The following is a 22,829-nucleotide window of genomic DNA, read 5'->3' as shown; positions in this document are numbered from 1 at the left end:
AGACCCACCACCGTCTGTGTGAAACCGTTGTCCCCCAGGGTCCCCTCCCACAGTCAACCAATGTCTTCTGCCCTTGCTTCCCCTACTCTGGGTAAAAGACTCTGTGCATTCACCCCATCGATTCCCCTCATGATTTTATACACATCTGTAAGATCATCCTTCTGTGCTCCACGGAAAGTAAGTTGTAGCCTTCCCAAACTCTCTTTAGGCTTCAGGCTTTAGAAATACTGTGCTGAAACAGGCCCTTCGGCCCACCGAGTCTGCGGCGACCATTGATCACCCCGTACACTAGCACCTGCACACTAGGAGCAATTGGCAATTTTTACTGAAGCCAATTAACCTGCAAACCTGCATGTCTTTGGAGTGTGGGAGGAAACCAGAGCACCCAGAGGAAACTCATGCAGGTCACAGGGAGAACGTACAAACTCCGTACAGACAACACCCGTAGTCCGGATCGAACCCTGCTCTCTGGCGCTGTAAAGCAGTAACTCTACTGCTGCGCCACCGTGCCACCCTCAGCTTCTCCCTCTCGCTCAGGCCCTCAAGTCCTGGTGCTCCAAGCAATCACCCCCAGCCTGAGTTGTTAGATAACTAACCCCCTGACAACTGGGATAGTTTACTCCTTATTGATGCCATCAAGACATTTAATAGTTCTGAACACCTCTATTAACCCATTCTTCTCCATAGAGACCAACCCCAGGTTCCCCACACCATTACCTCTGTTTCCAATCTCCTCAAAGCCTTAATTCATCACTAATATTTCAGCATGACGTATCAGATGTAATTCTTCAGCTGGGGTATGTGTGTGAGATCTATGGCAGTTTAGACTTTGGCCTGGTCTTTTCCTACCTCTAGTTCCCCCTCGCTCCGCCCCTCTCCTTTCACTCTGAAGAAGGGTCTCGACTCGAAACATCACCCATTCCTTTTCTCCAGAGACGCTGCCCAACCCGCTGAGGTCACTCCAGCACCTTATCTTTGATACGCCGTGTCGTTCCACAGCTTCTATGACCCGGGTCTGATCCTGACCTCGGGTGCTGTCTGTGTTCAACCGTTTGACCGTTCATCAAACCCTGCTCTCACTGCTGTCGGGAATCGCTGAGTCCCACTGCGTCCACCCCCCAGTCACCGCACTTTGCCCCAACGTTTGCAGGAGGCGTAGAACCCGCCCAGAGAACAGCAGCCGCATCCTTGACAAGGATTGTAGTGTCGTTGTGTAATAGTATATTTAGTTAGAAGTATATAAGAATAGTATATGAGAATATTTGTTTAGATAATTGGGATGATTTTGTATTATGGTGGTGGGTTTGTTCAGTATTGTTATGTATTGTATATATTATCACAATCATTGATTACATTTATTTTTGTTAAATTTTAAAAAAAGGTAAAAGAAAAAGAAAGAAAGAAAGAAAAAACGAAAGAGGGAAAGAGGGAAAGAGAGAGAGAGAACGAGAGAGAGAGAGAGAGAGAGAGAGAGAGAGAGAGAGAGAGAGAGAGAGAGAAAGAGAGACGAATAGCAGAGAGATAGAGAGAGAATAGAGAGAGAGAGAGAGAGAAAGAGAAGAAAGAAAGAAAGAAAGAAAGAAAGAAAGAAGGAAGGAAGGACAGAAGAAGGAAGGAAAGAAAGGAAGAAAGAAGGAATGAAGGAAGGAAGGAAGGAAGGAAGGAAGGAAGGAAGGAAGGAAGGAAGGAAGGAAGGAAGGAAGGAAGGAAGGAAGGAAGACAGGAAGACAGGAAGAAAGGAAGAACGAAAGAAAGAAAGAAAGAAAGAAAGGAAGGAAGAAAAGAAGAAAGAAAGGAAGAAAGAAAGGAAGACAGGAAGAAAGGAAGAACGAAAGAAAGAAAGATAGAGAGCAGAAGCAGTAGACCTCAGGAGAACGCTGACTGGTGGAATGGCTCTTGGAAGGACGCAAGGAGTGAGATCCATTCTCCTCCCCAAAGCAGGACATTTAGCCCTCCAGTGTAACAACATGGAACTGCAGAGAGACCCAAAGTGCTGAGAGTTGGGGGAGAGGGAGACGAGAGATATGCAAGGGCAAGGTGTGAAAATGGCAGATCAAAGCAGACAATGCTGAAGGAAATGTAGAATGGTTCATTGTTGGCTGAGGGGAAGGTGACAACAAGGCAGACAATCAGTCAAATTAATCAGGAGGACAGTGGGAGAACTGGGTGGGGGAGGGACCGAGAGAGGGGGAAAGCAGGGGTTACTTCAAGTCAGATAAATCAATATTCACCTGTCACTATACCTCCTCCCTCGACTCTGTCCAGGGACTCCGACAGTCCATTCAGGTTAGGCAGAGGTTCACTTGCTCCTCCACCAACCTCATCTACTGTATCTGTTGTTCAAGATGTGGACTCTTATACATCGGCGAGACCAAACGCAGACTGGGCGATCGTTTCACAGAACACCTTCGCTCAGCCCATGTGAACCAACCTGATCTCCCGGTTGCTGGACATTTTAATTCTCCTTCCCATTCCTACACAGACCTTTCTGTCCTCGGTCTCCTCCACTGTCAGAGTGAGGCTAAACGCAAATTGGAGGAACAGCATCTCAATCAATCAATCAATCAGTTTTATTCGTCACTTGCCCATAAAGTGCAAGTGAAATGAATTTGCCAGCAGTGAAATCTCATATTTCGCTTGGGCAGTTTACAGCCCAGTGTATGAATATTGATTTCTCTCACTTCAGGTAGCCCCGACATTCCCTCTATCTCTATCCCTCCCCCACCCAAGTCGCACCAGCTTCTTGTTTTCACCCAACAAACAGCTTACAATGGCCTGTTTCCTTTATCATGGTTACGTTTTTGCATATCTTTCATTTATTGTTCTGTGAGAAGAACTTTTTTCACACAGAGAGTGGTGAATCTCTGGAACTCCCTGCCACAGAGGGTAGTCGAGGCCAGTTCATTGGCTATATTTAAGAGGGAGTTAGATGTGGCCCTTGTGGCTAAGGGGATCAGAGGGTATGGAGAGAAGGCAGGTACGGGATACTGAGTTGGATGATCAGCCATGATCATATTGAATGGCGGTGCAGGCTCGAAGGGCCGAATGGCCTACTCCTGCACCTAATTTCTATGTTTCTATCTTTCTATGTTTATCTCTCCATATCACCATCTGTATCTCTCGATTCCCTTATCCCTAACCAGTCTGAAGAAGGGTCTCGACCCGAAACATCACCCATTCCTTCTCCCCAGAGATGCTGCCGGTCCCGCTGAGTTACTCCAGCTTTTTGTGTCTATGTTCAATATTCATACCGCTGGGGTGTAAGCTGCCCAAGCGAAATATGAGGTGCTGTTCCTTCCAATTTGCGTGTGGCCTCACTCTGACAATGGAGGAGGCCCAGGACAGAGAGGTCGGTGTGGGAATGGGAGGGGGAGTTAAAGTGTTTGGCAACCGGGAGATCGCGTAGGCCCAGGCGGACTGAGCGAAGGTGTTCAGCGAAGCGATCGGCGAGCCTGCTCTTGGTTTGAGGAAGTGCTCTGACTCCATCCTAATTCAGTTCGTGAAATCTAATTTTTTTTTAAAGTTGATTGAAATTTGACTGCTGACACAAGTCCCCCAAGGACTCTCCAACATAAAGCCTTCAGGCGTTCCGCAGACACATAATGTGCACATAATTCAGTAAGTTGATATGAGTGACAAGGTTAAATAGCTACTATTCCCACTGCAACAGTATCTCCCGAACGCAATACAGATCCAAGTCCCTTTTCATTCCAATTCAGCTCGCAGTTGACATGAGGAACTAAAGCAAATGCTAATTTTATGGCTGTTTCAGGGAAAATTACATAAGCCCAGATCAAATGACTATTGCTCATTATTAATTTCATGCACTTGGTGCTGTCTTTGTGTTTGCAGTAATTCTGCAGTCGACAGTTTCCCAGCTCACTATCCTGAACAGACGGCAAAGAAATAACCAGTAATAACTACATCAGACAGACGTACATCACAGCCATGCTGTGGGAACGTAGAACGTGCAGCAGTGCAGTACAGGAACAGGCCATTCGGCCCACAATGTCCGTGCCGAACATGATGCCAAGCAAAACGAATCTCCTTCTTAACTGGAAGATAGACTGGTGGAGGCAGATACAATAGTGGTATTAGAGAGTCCGGGGATAGGGAAACAAGAGATATATCTCTAATTTCCTTTCCCCCCGACTCTCAGTCTGAAGAAGGGTCTCGACCCGAAACATCACCCATCCCTTCATTCCAGAGATGCTGCCTCACCTGCTGAGTTACTCCAGCATTTTCGGTGTAAACCTGCACCTGCAGTTCCTCGCTGCACAGTGGTGTTTAAGACTGCCACACGACAGGCAGGGCATTGAGGGCTAGGGACCTAGTGCAGGGAAGATGTCCATTTTAAAATTGGCATCATGGTCAGCACAGGCACTGTGGGCTGAAGGGCCTGTTCCTGTGCTGTCCGATCTATGTTCTTATGAGAAGAGAGGCCGCTGCCATCAGATGCTCTGACCTCACGTTCCCTCTTTACAAACCTTTCACTTTGATTCATACCAGAGGCAGGTACGAGGCACCGAGTTTAGAGTAGAGAAGACTACATCACAGGAACAGGCCCACAATGTCTGTGCCCAACATGATGCCAAGACTATGCTCATCTGCCTGCACATAATCCATATCCTTCCATTCCCTGCATATCCAATGCCTAAATAAAATGTCTCTCATATCTGCCTCCACCACCACCCCTGGCAGCGTGTTCCAGCGTGTTCCAGCGTGTTCCAGCGTGTTCCAGCGTGTTCCAGCGTGTTCCAGGCACCCACCGTGTAAAGAATCTGCCCCCACATCTCCATAAATCTTCACCACTCTCACCATATAGCTATTCCATCTAGCCATCGCAGATACTATCACAATGTTTAAAAAAGCATTTGGACAGGTACTATGGATAGGATGTGTTTAGAGGGATATGGGCCAAATGCAGGCTGGTGGGACTAGTGTAGATGGGGCATGTTGGTCGGCGTGGGCAGGTTGGGCCAAAGGGCCTGTGTGACGTTATGCCTCTCGTCTTTGACAATTCCACTCTGGAATTATCTCCATGTTCTTATGCGAAGCAGAGCTAGAGAGGGCGTTACCATCAGGACAGGGTTGACTGAGCTCAGTCATGTTGAGCGACGGGGAATATGGACTCAGCTAACAGGGAAACCCGACCACTTGCCTGTCCCTGTAAAACACTACACAGGGGACAAGCCGGGCCTTACCTGACAGTGTGGCACCCTCTCAGAATGACACTGAAGTGTCAGCAAAGGTGTTTCAACTTGGGTGCCACCATGACCCAGCAATGTTCTCACTAAGAGTTAAGCTTTAGTTTTAGTTTCAGTTCCAGTTTAGTTTAGTTTTAGTTCAGAGATACAGCACGGAAACAGGCCCTTCGGCCCACCGAGTCCACGCTGGCCATCGATCACCCATTCACACGAGTTCTATGTCATCCCATTTTCTCATCCACTCCCTACGCACTAAGGGGCAATTTTACAGAGGCCACTTAACCTACTAACCCGCACGTCTTTGGGATGTGGGAGGAAACAGAGCAACCGGAGGGAACGTGCAAACTCCACAAAGACTATGCTGGAGGTCAGGATCATTCCCGGGTCTCTATGTCAGTGTACTGGGTAAAAGATTCTGCTCATTCACTCTATCCAAGTCTTCTACTACCTTTAGGTGTAATCTATTAGTTCTCTGCACTAATCTCCCCACTCTTTCCAGTTTAAATCCCAGAGAACAGTGTCTCAGTGGCGCAGCGGTAGAGTTTCTGCCTGACAGCGCCAGAGACCCGAGTTCGATCCTGACCACGGATGCTGTCTATACGGAGTTTGTACGTTCTCTCTGCAATTGCATGGGTTTTCTCCGGGTGCTCCGATTTCCTCCCGCACTCCAAACACGTGCAGGTTTATAGGTTAAATGGCTTTGGTAACATAGTGTTTTGTAGGATAGTGCCAGTGTGTGGGATGATCGCTGGTCAGTGCGGACTCGGTGGGCCGAAGGGCCTGATTCCACGCTGTATCTCTAAAGTATAAAAGTAAAGTCTAAAGTTTAAAGAATTAATCAGAATCCAAGACCAACATGATTTTGGATCAGAAAAAGCAACAAATAAGGTGCTAATGAAATGGAAATTGTTGTTTTTTTGTTAACATTACCAACATCTCTGGTTCTGTGTATTAGACTAAAACATCTAACCAAAGTCTTCTATCATCCTTAACTTAAAGCTGTGATGGATAACAGCTGTTGCAGGCACATTTACTGTCAACTCATTTAAAAAAGAATATAATGTTACTGTCGAAGATTGACACAAAATGCTGGAGTAACTCAGCGGGTCAGACAGCATCTCTGGAGAGAAGGTGACACAAAAAGCTGGGGCTTTCCTTTTCTCCACAGATGCTGCCTGACCCGCTGAGTTACTCCAGCTTTTTGTGTCAATCTTCGGTTTAAACCAACACCTGCAGTTCCTTCCTATGTGTAATGTTACTGTCATCTGATGTGGGCGGCGTGATCGTGGCTTTTGAGAGACTTTTGGACATGCAGGGAATGGAGGGATATGGATTATGTACAGGCAGATAAAGAGTTGGTCTTGGCAATCATGTTTGGCATAGACATTGTGGGCCAAACGGCCTGTTCCTTCGCTGTACTGTTCTGTTTTATGTTCCATGTGACATTTTAATGTCCCTGTCCCACTTAGGAAACCTGAACGGAAACCTCTGGAGACTTTGCGCCCCACCCAAGGTTTCCGTGCGGTTCCCGGAGGTTTTTGTCAGTCTCCCTACCTGCTTCCACTACCTGCAACCTCCGGCAACCACCTGCAACCTCTGGGAACCGCACGGAAACCTTGGGTGGGGCGCAAAGTCTCCAGAGGTTTCCGTTCAGGTTTCCTAAGTGGGACAGGGGCAATAAAGTCTCTCCCGTGGATGTGATGCTATGTTTAATTTCTGCTCTCACCGGCAGATGAACCACTTTTCCTGTTGGGTTTTGGTATCTACAACAGAAGTCCAATTGTTCGATCCTGACTACGGGCGCTGTCTGTACGGAGTTTGTACGCTCTCCCCGTGACCGCGTGGGTTTTACCTGAATACTCCACTTTCCTCCCACACTCCAAAGACGTACAGGTGTGTAGGCTAATTGGCTTGGTATAAATGTAAATTGTCCCTCGTGTGTGTGTGTGTGTGTGTGTGTGTGTGTGTGTATGTGTAGGATACTGTGAATGTGTGGGGATCGCTGGTCAGCATGGACCCGCTGGGCAGAAGGGCCTATGTCCATGCTGCATCTCTAAATGAAACTGCCCGCTTCTTAAATTTCAACATAGTTTCTGAATCAACCAAAGATATTAATTCCACCCACCTTCAGAATTTCCTTTGTTTGGATTTAAGGCACTAATTTTGGATTAAATTAAATCACTTTCATACTCAATGTAAAAATTCTATCATATTTAGATCACTCTTGCCTAAAGGCTGCTTGACAACCAGATTATCAAAGCATAAAACGGCAGCAATAATAACCTTTTATTTGTTCCATGACTCACCCGTTCACCATTTACAGACCCCTTCATATTCAGATAATATTAGCAATGAAATAAATACTTAAGCACTTTATATACTTTTCTAGGTCTCCCTTCAGCCTCTGGCGTTCCAGAGAAACCAGTTTGAATGGTGAGATAATATTACTGCAAAGTGATTGCAAAACGTACCTTCTCCTTGGTTTCCTTCTTTGCTGTCTGATGATCTGCTTTGAAATAAAAGTATCTTCGCAGAATCTGATCCAGGTCTGACCTAGTACTGGTGGCGCAGCGGTAGAGTTGCTGCCTTACAGCGCCGGAGATCCGGGCTCTGTCTGTACGGAGTTCGTGACCCAGGTGGGTTTTCTCCGGGTGCTCCGGTTTCCTCCCACGCTCCAAAGACGTGCAGGTTTGGAGGTTAATTGGCTTCTGTAAAATTGTAAATGTGTGTAGGATTGTGTTAGTGTGCGGGGATCGCTGGTCGGCGCGGACACGGTGGGCCGAAGGGCCTGTTTCCGCGCAGTATCTCTAAACTAAACTTAAAAGTTGCATGTTGAGAACCCTTTGTCGGAGACCTATGTTTTCTCAATGTTGACCAGGGTAAGCTGGTTGTTATGTGTGGACAGGTACAGCTCCATTGATTTATTCTGCAGAACCTTGACCTTCATCCCTGCTCTCGATGCTCCTACCTCACGCGCTCTCTTCACAAACCTTTCACTTTGATTTATGTGAGAGGCAAGTACTAGGCACTGAGTTTAGAGCAGAGAAGACTACATCACAGGCACAGGGCCCACAATATCTGTGGCCAACAAGACAACTCCTCTCATCTGCCTCCACATAATCCATATCCTTCCATTCCCTGCATAATCGTGTGTGCCTATCCAAAAGGTCTCTCGTATCTGCCTCCACCACTACCCCTGGCAGTGTGTTCCAGGCACCCACCACCCTCTGTGTAAAATAACCTGCTCTGCCGATCTCCTTAAAACTCTCTTTACTTTACCTGTCTTAACTTACAGCTATGTCATCATGACATCGCACGTTTACAACACATTTGGACAGGTACATGGATAAGATAGGTTTAGAGAGATACCAGACCAAGTGGGACCCGTTGGGCCCCGTTCCCCCAACGCAATGTTCCACCACTCACCCATAGCCCCCAACTGCGGCACGGCTCATTACCCCTCATCCCCCAGCACGCCCTCCCCCTCCTCTTCACCCTCCCTCTTCTTTCCCCTCTCTCCTTGGCATAGTTTCAGGAGCACATGGACAGACAGACAGAGTCACAGACATAATAACAAACAAGGTGAGAGTTTTAGTAATATATAGATGGGGCAAACGCAGGCAGGTGGGACCAGTGTAGATGGGGCATGTTAGTAGGTGTGGGCAAGGTGTGGGCCACAAAGGCCCTCTTTCCATGCTATATAATGCTGTGACTAGGAAGGCAAATTCAATGCTAGCATTTATATCACGAGGACTGGCCTACAGAGAAAAACAGAGATGTAACACTGAGGCTCTATAAGGTGCTGGTCAGGTCGCATTTGAATACTGTGAGCAAATTTGGGCCCCATATCTGAGGATGGATGTGCTGGCTCTGGAGAGGGTCCAGAAGAGGATTTACAAGAATGATTCCAGGAATGAGCGGGTTATCATATGATGAGCGTTTGACGACACTGGGCCTGTACTCGCTGGAGTTTAGAAGAATGAGCGGGGACCTCATTGAAACTTACAGAAAAATGAAAGCCATAGATTGGATGTGGAAAGGATGTTTCACTGGTGGGAGAAGAGGACCAGAGGTCACAGCCTCAGAATTAAAGGGCGCTATTTTAGAAAGGAGGTGAGGAGGAACTTCTTTAGTCAGAGGGTAGTTAATCTGTGGAACTCATTGCCATAGAGGGCCGTGGAAGCCAAGTCAGTGGATATTTTTAAGGCAGAGATAGACAAATTCTTGATTAGAACCGGTGTCAAGGGTTATGGGGAAAAAGCAGGAAAATGGGACTAGGAGACAGAGATCAGCGGAGTAGACTCGATGGGCCGAATGGCCTAATTCTACGCCAATAACTTGTGAACGTGAACTTGTTAGTTGCTTGTGATGGGATCGAGTCACAATTGTAGCTGCCCAGAGTTTAGTTTAGAGATACAGTGTGGAAACGAGCCCTTCAGCGACTCCACACAGACAGCATCCGAGGTCAGGATCGAACCCGGGTCTCCGGCGCTGTGAGGCAGCGGCTCTACAAGCTGTGCCACTGTGCCACTGTGCCACTGTGCCACTGTGCCACTATGCCACTGTGCCACTGTGCCACTGTGCCACTGTGCCACTGTGCCATTGTGCCGCGGTAACATGGAAGGAGATGTTTTTTATAGCAAGGAATATCATTTGAAGAAACAAAGAACTGCAGATGGTGGTTTACCAAGTAAAGAGACAAAGTGGTGGAGTAATTCAGCGGGTCAGGCAGCATCCATGGAGAACATAGATAGGTGATGTTTCGGGTTGGGACCCTTCTTCAGACTGATATCATTGAATTTGAGCGCAAGGATATCCACTCATGGTGAAGTCATGGGAAACTCTTCTGAGAAATAAGCTCAGAGATGGAATCTTCTTTGTAGGGTGAAAGTTCATAATTTCATGAGTGATAGGAGCAGAATGAGACCATTCGGCCCATCAAGTCTTCTCCGCCATTCAATCATGGCTGATCTATCTCTCCCTCCTAACCCCGTTCTCCTGCTTTCTGCCGATAACCTCTGACACCCATACTAATTAATGATCTATCTATCTCTGCCTTAAAAATATCCATTAACGGCCCCCACAGCTTTCTGTGGCAAAGAATTCCAAAGATTCACCACCCTCTGATTAAATAATTTTTCCTCAACTCCTTCCTAAAGGAACGTCTTTTAATTCTGAGGCCATGACCTCAAGTCCCAGACTCTCCCATGAGTGGAAACATCCTCTCCACATCCACTCTATCCAGAAAGGTTTCTGCCTTGAAGGGGGATAGTGAACCAGATTAAAATTTGTAACAGTCCACTCGTTTTAAGGAATCATTGCTGCAGTGGCTTTTGTTCCACATTTATGGAATTAATTGAATTTACTTGCCAGCTGTCGTGGTAGGACTTGAACTCCAGTTATGGATCATTGGTGCAGTAACATCAATGTTAATACGTGTTTCTTCCTGAAAGCTACATATGTACAAGCAGCCTAACCTGAGATCAGCAGAGATTTTCCCACTCGACTGCCTGCTATGACAGCAGGGTGAATCTCTGGAACTCTCTGCCACAGAGGGTAGTCGAGGCCAGTTCATTGGCTATATTTAAGAGGGAGTTAGATGTGGCCCTTGTGGCTAAGGGGATCAGAGGGTATGGAGAGAAGGCAGGTACGGGATACTGAGTTGGATGATCAGCCATGATCATATTGAATGGCGGTGCAGGCTCGAAGGGCCGAATGGCCTACTCCTGCACTTAATTTCTATGTTTCTATGTTTCTATGTGTCCTTGCCATGTAATAGGGCCCTGGTTGGTAATGTGCTCCCTCTTCCAAATCTCTGTAGATTAACACTAAAGAGTTAGTTTAGTTTAGAGATACAGCGTGGAAACAGGCTCTTCGGCCCACCGGCTCCGCGCCGACCAGCGATCCCCGCACATTAACACCATCCTACCCACACTAGTGACAATTTTACATTTATGCCAAGCCAATTAACCTGCAAACCCGGGCGTCTTTGGAGTGTAGGAGGAAACTGAAGATCTCGGAGAAAACCCACGCAGAGAACGTACAAACTCCGTACAGACAGCACCCGTAGTCGGGGTCGAACCCGGGTCTCTGGCGCTGTGAGAGCTGCAAGGCAGCAACTCTACCGCTGCGCCACCGTGCCACTCATCAGTAACATCCGAGACTTAAATTAAGTGCACGCTTCTCAAAAAAAAAGAATAAAATCAGGGACAGAGAAAGAGTGAGAGAGTGTAAGAGGTGAAAGAAGAAGTGTAGACGGGTGATCAATGGTCGGCGTGGACTCGGTGGGCCGAAGGGCCTGTTGCCATGCTGTATCACTAAACTAAACTAAACTAAATTAAAAAACTAAACTAAACTAAATATATAACCAGTATGTAGAAACAAGGAACTGCAGGTGCTGATTTGCAACAAAAAAAAGGACACAAAGTGCTGGAGTACCTCAGCGAGTCATCTCTGAGGGAAATGGATAGAAGGAGTTTGTAGTCAGGACCATTCTTCAGTCTTCAGCCCGAAACGTCACCGATCCATGTTCTCCCGAGATACTGCCTGACCTACAGAATTACCGTCTTTTAAAAAAATATATATATTTATAACCAAGTGAATTCTAGATCTAAGAATCCTCTAAATACCCTGTTTAAGAAGGAACTGCAGATGCTGGAAAATCGAAGGTACACAAAAAAGCTGGCGAAACTCAGCGGGTGCAGCAGCATCTATGGAGCGAAGGAAATAGGCAACGTTTCGGGCCGAAACCCTTCGCGTTTCGACCCGAAACGTTGCCTATTTCCTTTGGGTTTCGGCCCGAAATGTTGCCTATTTCCTTCGCTCCATAGATGCTGCTGCACCCGCTGAGTTTCTCCAGCTTTTTTGTGTACCCTCTAAATACCCTGCTTGAATTCCAATCGATTTAAGAATACAACATGCAAATCTTTTTACCCCCCTCACCCACTTCATGTCCACTCCACCTCATTCGGTATTGCACGGGCAGAGATGAAAGTGGGCCGGGGTTGTGTGATCAATATTACTTCTGCACATTACAAGTTAAATCTCACTCTGTGCAACACATTGTACAGATGGGTATCTGACCAAAAATGCTGGGATTGATACAAGTGCTGTCCTTTGAAAGATTACCAGGAATACAGTGCGTGTGCAGCTCTGGAATCTGATAGTAGCTGAAGATTTTAACCTTCCAACAGCTGCCCGTCAGAATCGGAGTGATTTCAGCGTTTCATTGTGTGAGGAATCTTAACGCCTTTCACTTCTCTGACAGCAGAATACATTTCCCGTTATTACATGTCAAAGTCCATCGCCTATAAAATCAATAAATGATGGCCATAAGATGATTTCTTATCTGTCCCAAAATGCTAAATCTGGCAGGTAATTTTCACATTAAATCTCCCTCCTCAAAACCTCAGCTCTCATTTCATTAATAAATTGTAAAGATTCCAGCTCCCGTATATATTTAAAGACACCTGCCTGCTTCCTCCTGAAGCAGGGACACGCTTTTGATCGAATCATCCGCGCTAAAGAAAGCCATTGCGCCTGAGATACATCTCATACCCGTTGATAATGAATACACCGAGCAGTTCAGCACAGGAACAGGCCCTTCAGCCCACAATGTCTATGCTAAACACGGGCTGCAAGGTGGCGCAGCGGTAGAGTTGCTGCCTTACAGTGATAGGCCCCCCTGGATCGATTCTGTCAATGGATGCTGTCTGTATGGAGTTTGTACATTCTCCCTGTGACCTGGTGGGCTTTCTCCAGCAGCTCCGGTTTCCTCCCACACTCCAAAGACGTACGGGTTTGTTGGTTAATTGGGTTCAGTAAAATTGTAAATAGTCCCCAGTGTGTGTAGGATAGTGTTAGTGTGCTGGGATCGCTGGTTGGCGCCGACTCGGTGGGCCGAAGGGCCTGTTTCTGCGCTGTATCTCTAAACTAAACAAAGCTAAACAAAATGGTGCCAAGGACAACTGTTATCTTGCAGGACATAATCCATACTTCCCATTGCCTGATTCATGTGCCTATCGAAAAATCTCTAAAATGCCACTGTTGTATCTGCCTCCACCACCACCCCTGACAGTGCGTTCCAGGCACCCATTGTATAAACAACGTGCCCTGCACATCTCCTTTGAACGTTGCTCCTCTCACCTTATCACAATGCCCTCTGGTATGTAACATTTCCATCATGGGAAAATGTTCTGACTGTCTATCCTATCTTTGCCTCTCATGAATTTAAATCCTTCTATCAGGTCCCCCCGCAACCTCCAGAAAAAAACATCCAAGTCTGTCCACCCTTCCCTTGTAGATAACATCTTCCAATCCAGGTAACATCCTGGCAAACCTCCAAAGCTTCTACCAAAGTGAATGTTTGACTTTGTTCTTCTAATGCATCTCTATCTCGATCAACTTCTGAACATTACAAACCATGACACAGCCAATGTTTAAGAAGGAACTGCAGATGCTGGAAAATCGAAGTTGGACAAAAATGCTGGAGAAACTCAGCGGGTGAGGCAGCATCTATGGAGCGAAGGAAACAGGCGACGTTTCGGGCCGAGACCCTTCTTCAGACTCAACTAATCCTCTGTTTTGTTCTTTGTAGCTGTAATGTTATAAAGTCATAACTCTGTATTCTGCACTGCGGTATGTTTCATCTTTCAATACCCGTTGTCCTTGTGTATGAGTTGATTATAGAATGCACGGAAACAGGCCCGTCGGCCCAACTTGCCCATGCCGACTGAGATCCCCCATCTATGCTAGTCCCACCTACCTGCGTTTGGTCCATAAGCTTTTCCTATCCATTCTGCTGTGTGGGGATGTTTTATGTTGGTCTCTATTGTGTGTAGTGTTCTTTATTTTATTGTATGGTTGTATGCAAAAACAAATTTCAGACCTCGGTCTGACAATAAAATGCCATCGTATCGTACCTGTCCAAATATCTCTTAAATGTTGTTATAGTACCTGCCTCAACAACCTCCTCAGGCAGCTCATTCCACCCTCCCCACCCTCTGTGTGAGTTGCAAAAAGAATGTTAGCAATATAATCTTTGCTGATAGATCTGTGTTCTTTCACTGACTCACTCCTTCTGATATCTCCTGTTCATTTTAATTTCACTCATCTAACCCAGTTTGTAGATGAAAAATATCAATTCAATTTAAATTAGATTTTTTCTTACATCCCCTGTGTGTGTATACAGTATATATATAGATATATACACACACACACACACACACACACACACACACATATCTATACCTGTCTGAAAAAGGGTCTCGAGGAATGGAAAGGTTTAGAGGGAAACGGGCCCAAACGGAGGTAACTTGGATTCAATCGGATGGGGCATCTTGGTCGGCATGGACAAGTTGGGCCGAAGGGCCTGTTACTGTGCTGCATGGCTCTATGATTGTAAAAGTACGTAAGACTGACAAGAAAGAATAATCATCAGAAGTGGAGGGAGAGCTAACACTGCGACTCTGCTCATAGGGAACGAATGTACATACGTGTTGGCCTTTGGCATTTAATACTATTATCTTAGCTTGTTCATAGGGGTCAGTAAGTTGGATGTTGATAACATAGGCAGGACCTGTACTGATGTCTATAGAGGGTGCTGTCTATAATGGACTCTCTATAAAGAGCAGTTTATAGCTACAGGTGGCGTTTCTACAGAGAGAACAGTTTACAGAGGAGAAGCTAAAGAGGAAAATAAATGTTGTCTGTGGAGTCTTTTAGTTTTTAGAGATCCAGCATGGAAACAGGCCCTTCGGCCCACTGAGTCCATGCTTACCATTGATCATCCGCCCACACTAGTTCTGTGTTATCCCACTTTCTCATCCACTCCCTACACACCAGGGGCAATTATACAGAGGGCCAATTAACCTACAAACCCGCACGTCTTTGGGATGTGGGTGGAAACTGGAGCACATGGAAGAAACTCACCCGGTCACGGGGAGAACGTGCATAGAAACATAGAAACATAGAAATTAGGTGCAGGAGTAGGCCATTCGGCCCTTCGAGCCTGCACCGCCATTCAATATGATCATGGCTGATCATCCAACTCAGTATCCCGTACCTGCCTTCTCTCCATACCCTCTGATCCCCTTAGCCACAAGGGCCACATCTAACTCCCTCTTAAATATAACCAATGAACTGGCCTCGACTACCCTCTGTGGCAGGGAGTTCCAGAGATTCACCACTCTCTGTGTGAAAAAAGTTCTTCTCATCTCGGTTTTAAAGGATTTCCCCCTTATCCTTAAACTGTGACCCCTTGTCCTGGACTTCCCCAACATCGGGAGCAATCTTCCTGCATCTAGCCTGTCCAACCCCTTAAGAATTTTGTAAGTTTCTATAAGATCCCCTCTCAATCTCCTAAATTCTAGAGAGTATAAACCAAGTCTATCCAGTCTTTCTTCATAAGACAGTCCTGACATCCCAGGAATCAGTCTGGTGAACCTTCTCTGCACTCCCTCTATGGCAATAATGTCCTTCCTCAGATTTGGAGACCAAAACTGTACGCAATACTCCAGGTGTGGTCTCACCAAGACCCTGTACAACTGCAGTAGAACCTCCCTGCTCCTATACTCAAATCCTTTTGCTATGAAAGCTAACATACCATTCGCTTTCTTCACTGCCTGCTGCACCTGCATGCCTACTTTCAATGACTGGTGTACCATGACACCCAGGTCTCGCTGCATCTCCCCTTTTCCTAGTCGGCCACCATGCAAACTCCACACAGACTGCACCCGAGGTCAGGAATGAACCCGGGTCTCTGGCGCTGCGAGGCAGCGGCTCTACCCGCTGCGCCACTGTGCCGCCCTGGTGCCGTCAATCTCCAGCGTTGTCTGTATTGGGCAGCGTCTCCAATAAGAAGAAGGTCGGACAGGCAGTGGGTGGAGTGGGTGCCGGAGCTGTGGGTAGTGTCTAGAGGCAGCAGAGTCTACTGTGGGTGGAATATCTTTAGAGAGGCAAGAGTCAAGAGTGTTATATTGGGTTGTGTCCCAGATAGGACAATTACATTCTTACTTGCTGCAGCACAACAGAATATGTAAACATAATACAAAACGGAAGATAAAAGTTCAGTGTGTCTGTAGGTCATAGACCATATATACACAATATATAAACAGATATAGTGCTACCTGCGGACAATGCACAGTAAAATAATTCAATTAAAAAAATTAAAACACTCTACTTAAATTCAGAATTTAAAGTACTCTCTAAAGCATATAGAGTACTTAGTTTCCAGAGGGATGAATATTGACCAGATGAGATACTGTTCACATTTGCCATCCTGTTAGATGAATATTGATCAGCATGAGATTTAAATGCTGAGGAAAATGGGTGTCTTTGTTTCATTGGGAAAAATATTTGTTGGTTAGCACGCAACAAAAGCTTATCACTGTACCTCGGTACACGTGACAATAAACTAAACTTATTGCATGTACTCAGCGGTTTAGTGGCCAGGGCATGCAGTGGGCAGTGTTTAGTTTAGTTTAGAGATACAGTGTGGAAACAGGCCCATCGGCCCACCGAGTCAGCACTGACCATCGATCCCCCGCACACTAACACTATCCTACGCACACCAGGGACAATTTACACTTATACTAAGCCAATTAACCTACAAACCTGTACGTCTTTGGAGTGTGGGAGGAAACCGAAGATCTCGGAGAAAACCGAGAGAACGTACAAACTCCGTACAGACAGCACCTGTAGTCGGGATCGAACCTGGGTCTCTGGCGCTGTGAACACTGTAAGGCAGCAACTCTACCGCTGCGCCACCGTGCCACTATTTGAGGGGAGAGCCTGCAAAGGTTATATTACATAGTGGGTGGTGGAGAGAGGCCCACTGTCAACATTGGGGGCTGCGCCTACAGTGGACTGGTTGTAACTGCACCAGGCCACGTGTACATTGCAGTGGGCAGTGACTCCAGCAGGTAGCATGTAGGAGAGCCTGTGTCTCAGGCAGGTATGTACAGAGTGCAGTGTTTGTAACCAGCTGTGTCAATGGTGGGCATTTTGTACAGTGCACTGTGTGTCACTTGTACAGGGGGCAGTGTGCGTTGCGGGAGAGATGTGCTTTGTGTTTAGTTTATTGTCACGTGTACTGTGGTCTGGTGAAAAGCATTTGTTGAGTGCTAACCAGTCAGCAGAAAGATTACAATCGAGCCCTCCACAGTGTAAAAACATGATAACGTGAATAATGTTTGGTGCAAGATAAAGTCCGATCAAAGATTGGCCGAGGGTTTCCAATGAGGTAGATAGTAGCTCAGGACCGCTCTCTAGTTGTTGGTACGATGCTTCAGTTGCCTGATAACAGCTGGGAAGAAACTGTTCCTTAATCTGGAGGAGTGCATTTTCACACCTCTGTACCTATTGCCCGATGGGAGAGGAGAGAAGAGGGAGTGGCCAGGGGGCGACTCGTTCTTGATTATGCTGCTGGCCTTGCCGAGGCAGCATGAGGTATAAATGGAGTCAATGGAAGAGAGGTTGGGGATTGTGTGATGGTCTGGGCTGCGTCCACAATTCTCTGCTATTTATTTCGGCAGCTGTAACCTGGAAGAGGTGCACAGTGACTCGTCAATGTACAACGAGCGTTTGTTGGCACCGGGCCTGTACTCGCTGGAGTTTAGAAAGATGAAGGGGGGAGACATTGAAACTTACCGATGTAGCGATGTTACAAAACTTACCTTCAGCAGCACTGCAGTTCTGCCACTGGCCGTGTGTGCGACTTTGGCGCCTTTGAGGGGGATTAAAATCCAGTTTTCTACCACCTGTCCGAGGCGGATTTCCTCGGGCTGCTAGCTGTTGCAGAAAAATCGTTCCGACTTCCATTCCCCATTTTTTTTTAATTTATTCGCGAGACAATTTCATAATTATATTGAAATAAAAAGCGACTTCCAACGCCGTCACCGCCTACAACGTGATGGATCTCAAGTAGGGGACAAGGCACGGTGTAAGTCGTGTATTTTACATATAAACTTGCTTCTTGGGATGACTTTAATCAATCCTCTATAAGCAAAAATGTGATTTGGGCCCCTATACGAACTGTTTTTCCTGCCGATATGGGGTTCAAATTCACCGCAAATGCAACATTCCAATCGATCGCGTTCCAGAAGCAAGATGATTAAAATGCCCATTTTTTTCTGGAGATAAGCCATCTAAATTGTCTATATTTTGTCTTATTCTCTCTCTCCATGATCATTATTTTTAAACTAAATATTCACAACAGTTTGAGTCACATGTATTGTGCAAAAAACAATAATTTGATTATATTTTGGGTGGATGTTTCTAGATTAATTTATGGGAATTAAACATTAAATTCCTTCCTTCTGGGATATAAATTCATGACAGTGAGATTTAAAAATCATGTTACATTGTGAATTCTTGTGTGAATGGGATTAGTTTGTTATTTGGATACTTAGGCTATTTAAAAAAATTATCCTTTTCTTAAGAAATGGAATCTACAGGACATTGTTAATGGGAAAGTAGTGGACAGAAAGGCATGTCATGCATGGTTTGAAGAGCAAAAACTTGTAGTTTACAATGCCAAAATTAAAAAGTTGAGGAAAAACAAGGTGTACAGAGTTGCTTATTGGTTACAATCTGAGGAGTATGATGATGCTACTGATTATGATATGCCAATGTACCAGCTAGCAACTGATCTTCTCCATAAAGACTTGGTCTATTGCTAGAAATTGTAATTTATTTACCTATCTGTTATGGACTTACAGCACATAATACAATAATATTAAAGTTCTGATCTTGAGAATATCACATTTGTGAATTTTCAAGGCAGTCTGGGTGTTTACAACGGCCAATTTTGTAATTAACTACAATTAGGTAATTAACTAATTATATGCTTTAATTTCAGGTCATCCAAGTAAGATGTTTTATATTTGTTTCAGAATGCGTCAATCTATAATAACTGAAAATTTCATTCAGTTCCCTTGATTTTTAAGAAAGTTATGGGCTTTTGACTGTCCTCGATCACAGCTTTTGTGTTAAGTCAATGGAAAAGCAATAGGGAACAAGATGCTAATTTCCGAGTATGAAAATGGCCATAACTTTTTTTAATACTGAAGATATGAAAATGAATTAGGTGCCAAATTAACCTTCTTTTTATGCTTTATCTGATGGGATAAGTTGCAGACTTGATTTTTTAAATCTCAAAATTCTGTAACATTGCTAAATAGTGGAAGGCCTGGATAGAGTGAATGTGGAGAGGATATTTCCACTAGTGGGTGAGTCTCGGACCAGAGGGCACAGCCTCAGAATACAAGGACATACCTTTATAAAGGAGATGAGGAGGGATTTCTCTAGCCAGAGGGTGGTGAGTCTGTGGAATTCATTGCCACAGACGGCTGTGGGGTCAAGGACATTGGGTACTTTTAAAGTGAAGATTGTTCTTAATTAGTACGGGTGTCAAAGGTTATGGGGGGGGGAAGCAGGCGAAAGGGGTTGAGAGGGAAAGGCAGATCAGCCATGATTGAATGGCGGTGTAGATTCGACGGGCCGAATGGCCTGATTCTGCCCTCATCACTGATGAACGCACAGTGTACAGTGTATTCACTGTGGACCCAATTTCCAATCCTGGTTTCTGCTCAGTTTGCAAGGTCAACACCACGCCCCCCCCCCCCCCCCCCCAACCCCACGCCTCCCAATGCACCAATATTAAAGGCACTGACAAGAGCTGAGTTGAAAACAGTTTATTTTTTAATTTTTCAGACAAACACATTGATTTCTGGACCACGTAGAGGATGGAAACCTTTCACAAACTTTTTTTTTTATTTTGAAAATACAAATATAAAATTATACTTTCCCCATCTGTGATGTGAGAGAACCCCATCCACATATTATACAACAGGGCTTAGACAGCCGTACACAGAGACCTGTAAGGTGCCTTCACAAGTTGTGTTAACAGTGTTTCCGCTTTGGACTCAAACAGTGAGGTGAAGGCAGAGGAGAGGCGGAGCGAGCCAAGGTGACCAAACATCTGGGGAACATCTGTCCTAAACACCAGCCCACCAACAGACCGATCAAAACGCCCCCCGCTGCTTTTATCCCCCCCCCCCCCATAGGTACAGCATGGCAACAGGCCCTTCAGCACACCGAGTCCACACCGAGCATCGATCACCTGTTCACATTAGTTCTATGTTATTCTACTTTCTCATCCACTTCCTACAGGCTAGGGGCAAATAACAGAGGGTCAATAAATCTACAAACCCGCGTCTTTGGGATGTGGGAGGAAACCCAGGCGAAGGTCATGGGAAGAACGGGCAAACTCCACGCAGACAGCGCCCGAGGTCAGGATTGAACCCGGGTCTCTGGCGCTGCGAGCCGGCGGCTCTACCTGCTGAGCCACCGTGCTGGGTGAGGCCTAGCTCGATGGAGGAGAGCTACAAAAGTCGTGCGGGCCAAGGATTGCAACCTTCACTGTTCCAGCAACAGGGTGCGTTGCCAGGATTCTTCCCCCCCCCCCCCCCCTCCCCCTCCCCCCCCCCTCCCCCTCCCCCCCCCCCCCCCCTCCCATCTTCCTCCTGCGCCAGTCTGAGGTACCTCGTCCTTCAGCGAACACCTTCCCCCGAGCAACGATTAACTCGTGGTCGCAAGGAGATAGGGAGCGCGAGATTACATCCCAGCCCAGAAGCAGTGCTTAGTAAAACAATCAAGAGGATGGCAGGTACTTTGTCAGTTATACTTCTCTGGGAACAGGAGAGAAAAAAGGACTGACACCCAGACTAGCCATCCCTTGTGTCCTGGGAACACAGGGCCCTCCCTCTGTGTGGTGCCTGTCCTAACCTCCGTAATAAACAGCTACCCTCGTGAATGAGGCCAGTTTTCACACAGGGAGAGCCCAATGCAAGCTGGATTTCGCCAAGGGATGAGTTCATAAGTGATGGGAGCAGAATTAGGCCATTCGGCCCATCAAGTCTACTCCGCCATTCAATCATGGCTGACCTATCTTTCCCCCTCAACCCCATTCTCCTGCCTTCTCCCCGTAACCCCCGACACACGTACTAATCTACTAACAATGATCTATTTTCAATTTTCTTTCCAGCCTCTTGCATCTCCATCCCCTTTGTCTCGTTTTCACACCTTCTCCCCATAACCCCGACACCCGCACTATTCAAGGGTCTTTCTATCTCTGCCTTAAATATATCGACTGGGATGGGTGGTTTGAGTGTCAGTCTCAATGGTCCTTTGGTGGAAGGTTAAGTGCTGGGGGTCACCAAGGTGAGGGGTGTGTAGTGGCCCCAGTGTCCCTCAGAGAGATGGTGCTGCAGAAGAGCACCGTACCCCTGCACGTATGGTGTTGGGATGTCACAAAGTGCGTTCCTTGGCGTGACGTCCTTGGTCACAACCTGGGGCCCCTCAGCTCCAGACTGGGTGCATGCCACTGAATGGCCGGGTTATCACCACCGAGCCAAAGGCCGCAGCTCCACCAGTGCAGCACCACCCCAACAGGACAGCACCCACACCCTCCAACCCAACGCTGTCCACACTCTGCTCGGAGGTGACAGTGGCACCCCATAGGGCTGGGTGACAGCAACTCCATCCTTGCCAAACGCAGGCTGGTGGGACTAGTGTAGATGGGACTTGTTGGTTGGTGTGGGCAAATGTGCTCCATGACTCTCTAACTCAAACTAAAGCAAACCAATGTCCATTCCTGGCCAGAACAGGACCCCCTGTGAAATACGTCTGGTTTCATCCCAGTCTGGCCTCCAGTAGGCAAGGGGCACTAACTAACAATGCATCTTAGGGCAAGGCAATGGAAGGAAAATATCCCAGGCTAGGGTGGTTAGTTTGGTTGATGATAACACAGGAAGGGCATGTGCTGATGTCTACAGTGGGTGCTGTCTACAATGGACTCTCTGTAATGGTCAGTTCACAGCTAGTGTTAAAGGTAGTGTTTATATCGGGCAGAGTCTACAGAGAGTGCCGCTTACAGAAGAGAGGATAAAGAGGGAAGTGAGTGTTGTCTGTAGTCTTCTATTAGTTTCGAGAGATGCAGCATGGGAACAGGCCCTTCGGCCCATCGAGTCCACGCCGAATATTGATCACCCGTTCACACTAGTTCTTTGATATCCCACTTCCTCATCCCCTCCCTACACACTAGGGGCAATTTACAAAGGGCCAATTAGCCTACAAACCTGTACGTCTTTGGGATGTGGGCGGAAACCAGAGCACCCGGAGGAAACCCACACAGTCGCAGGGAGAACGTGCAAACTCTGCACACAGACAGAACACCAGAGGCCCAGGATCAAACCTGGGTCTCAGGCACTGAGAGGCAGCAGTTCTACCAGCTGTGCCATTGTGCTACCCTGAGGCCTGGCTGTTATTTGAGGCAAAATCTAGCAGCGCTGCAATTTCCGGGGCCAGTGTACAATTCCAAGAAACTCTCAACTACAACATCAATCATTAGGAATCACTTCAAAAAGTGTTTTAGAGTCATACAGCACGGAAACAGGTCCTCCCACACCGGCCAATGTGCCCCATCTACAATAGTGTCACCTGCAAGCATTTGGCCCAGATCCATCTAAACATTTTCTATCCATCTACCTGTCCAAATATCTTTTAAATGTTGTTATAAAAATGTGATTCCTTCTTCTTTAGGGGGTGGGGGGCTCTTCTCAG

General features: G+C 46.5%; 1 long non-coding RNA gene across 1 annotated transcript; it reads left to right on the top strand.

Moving 5' to 3' along the window:
- The first annotated feature begins 538 nt into the window (after positions 1 to 538).
- On the top strand, positions 539 to 22,246 carry LOC116988796. Its single transcript, XR_004416071.1, has 3 exons — positions 539 to 551; positions 17,317 to 17,321; positions 21,660 to 22,246. It is a non-coding gene; the product is annotated as an uncharacterized LOC116988796 (long non-coding RNA).
- The last annotated feature ends 583 nt before the right edge of the window (positions 22,247 to 22,829 follow it).

Source organism: Amblyraja radiata, chromosome 28, assembly GCF_010909765.2.
Source record: "Amblyraja radiata isolate CabotCenter1 chromosome 28, sAmbRad1.1.pri, whole genome shotgun sequence".
Taxonomy (NCBI): Eukaryota; Metazoa; Chordata; class Chondrichthyes; order Rajiformes; family Rajidae; genus Amblyraja; species Amblyraja radiata.
The sequence above is the reverse complement of the archived record's forward strand: the minus strand, read 5'-3'. Positions and strand labels throughout refer to the sequence as shown.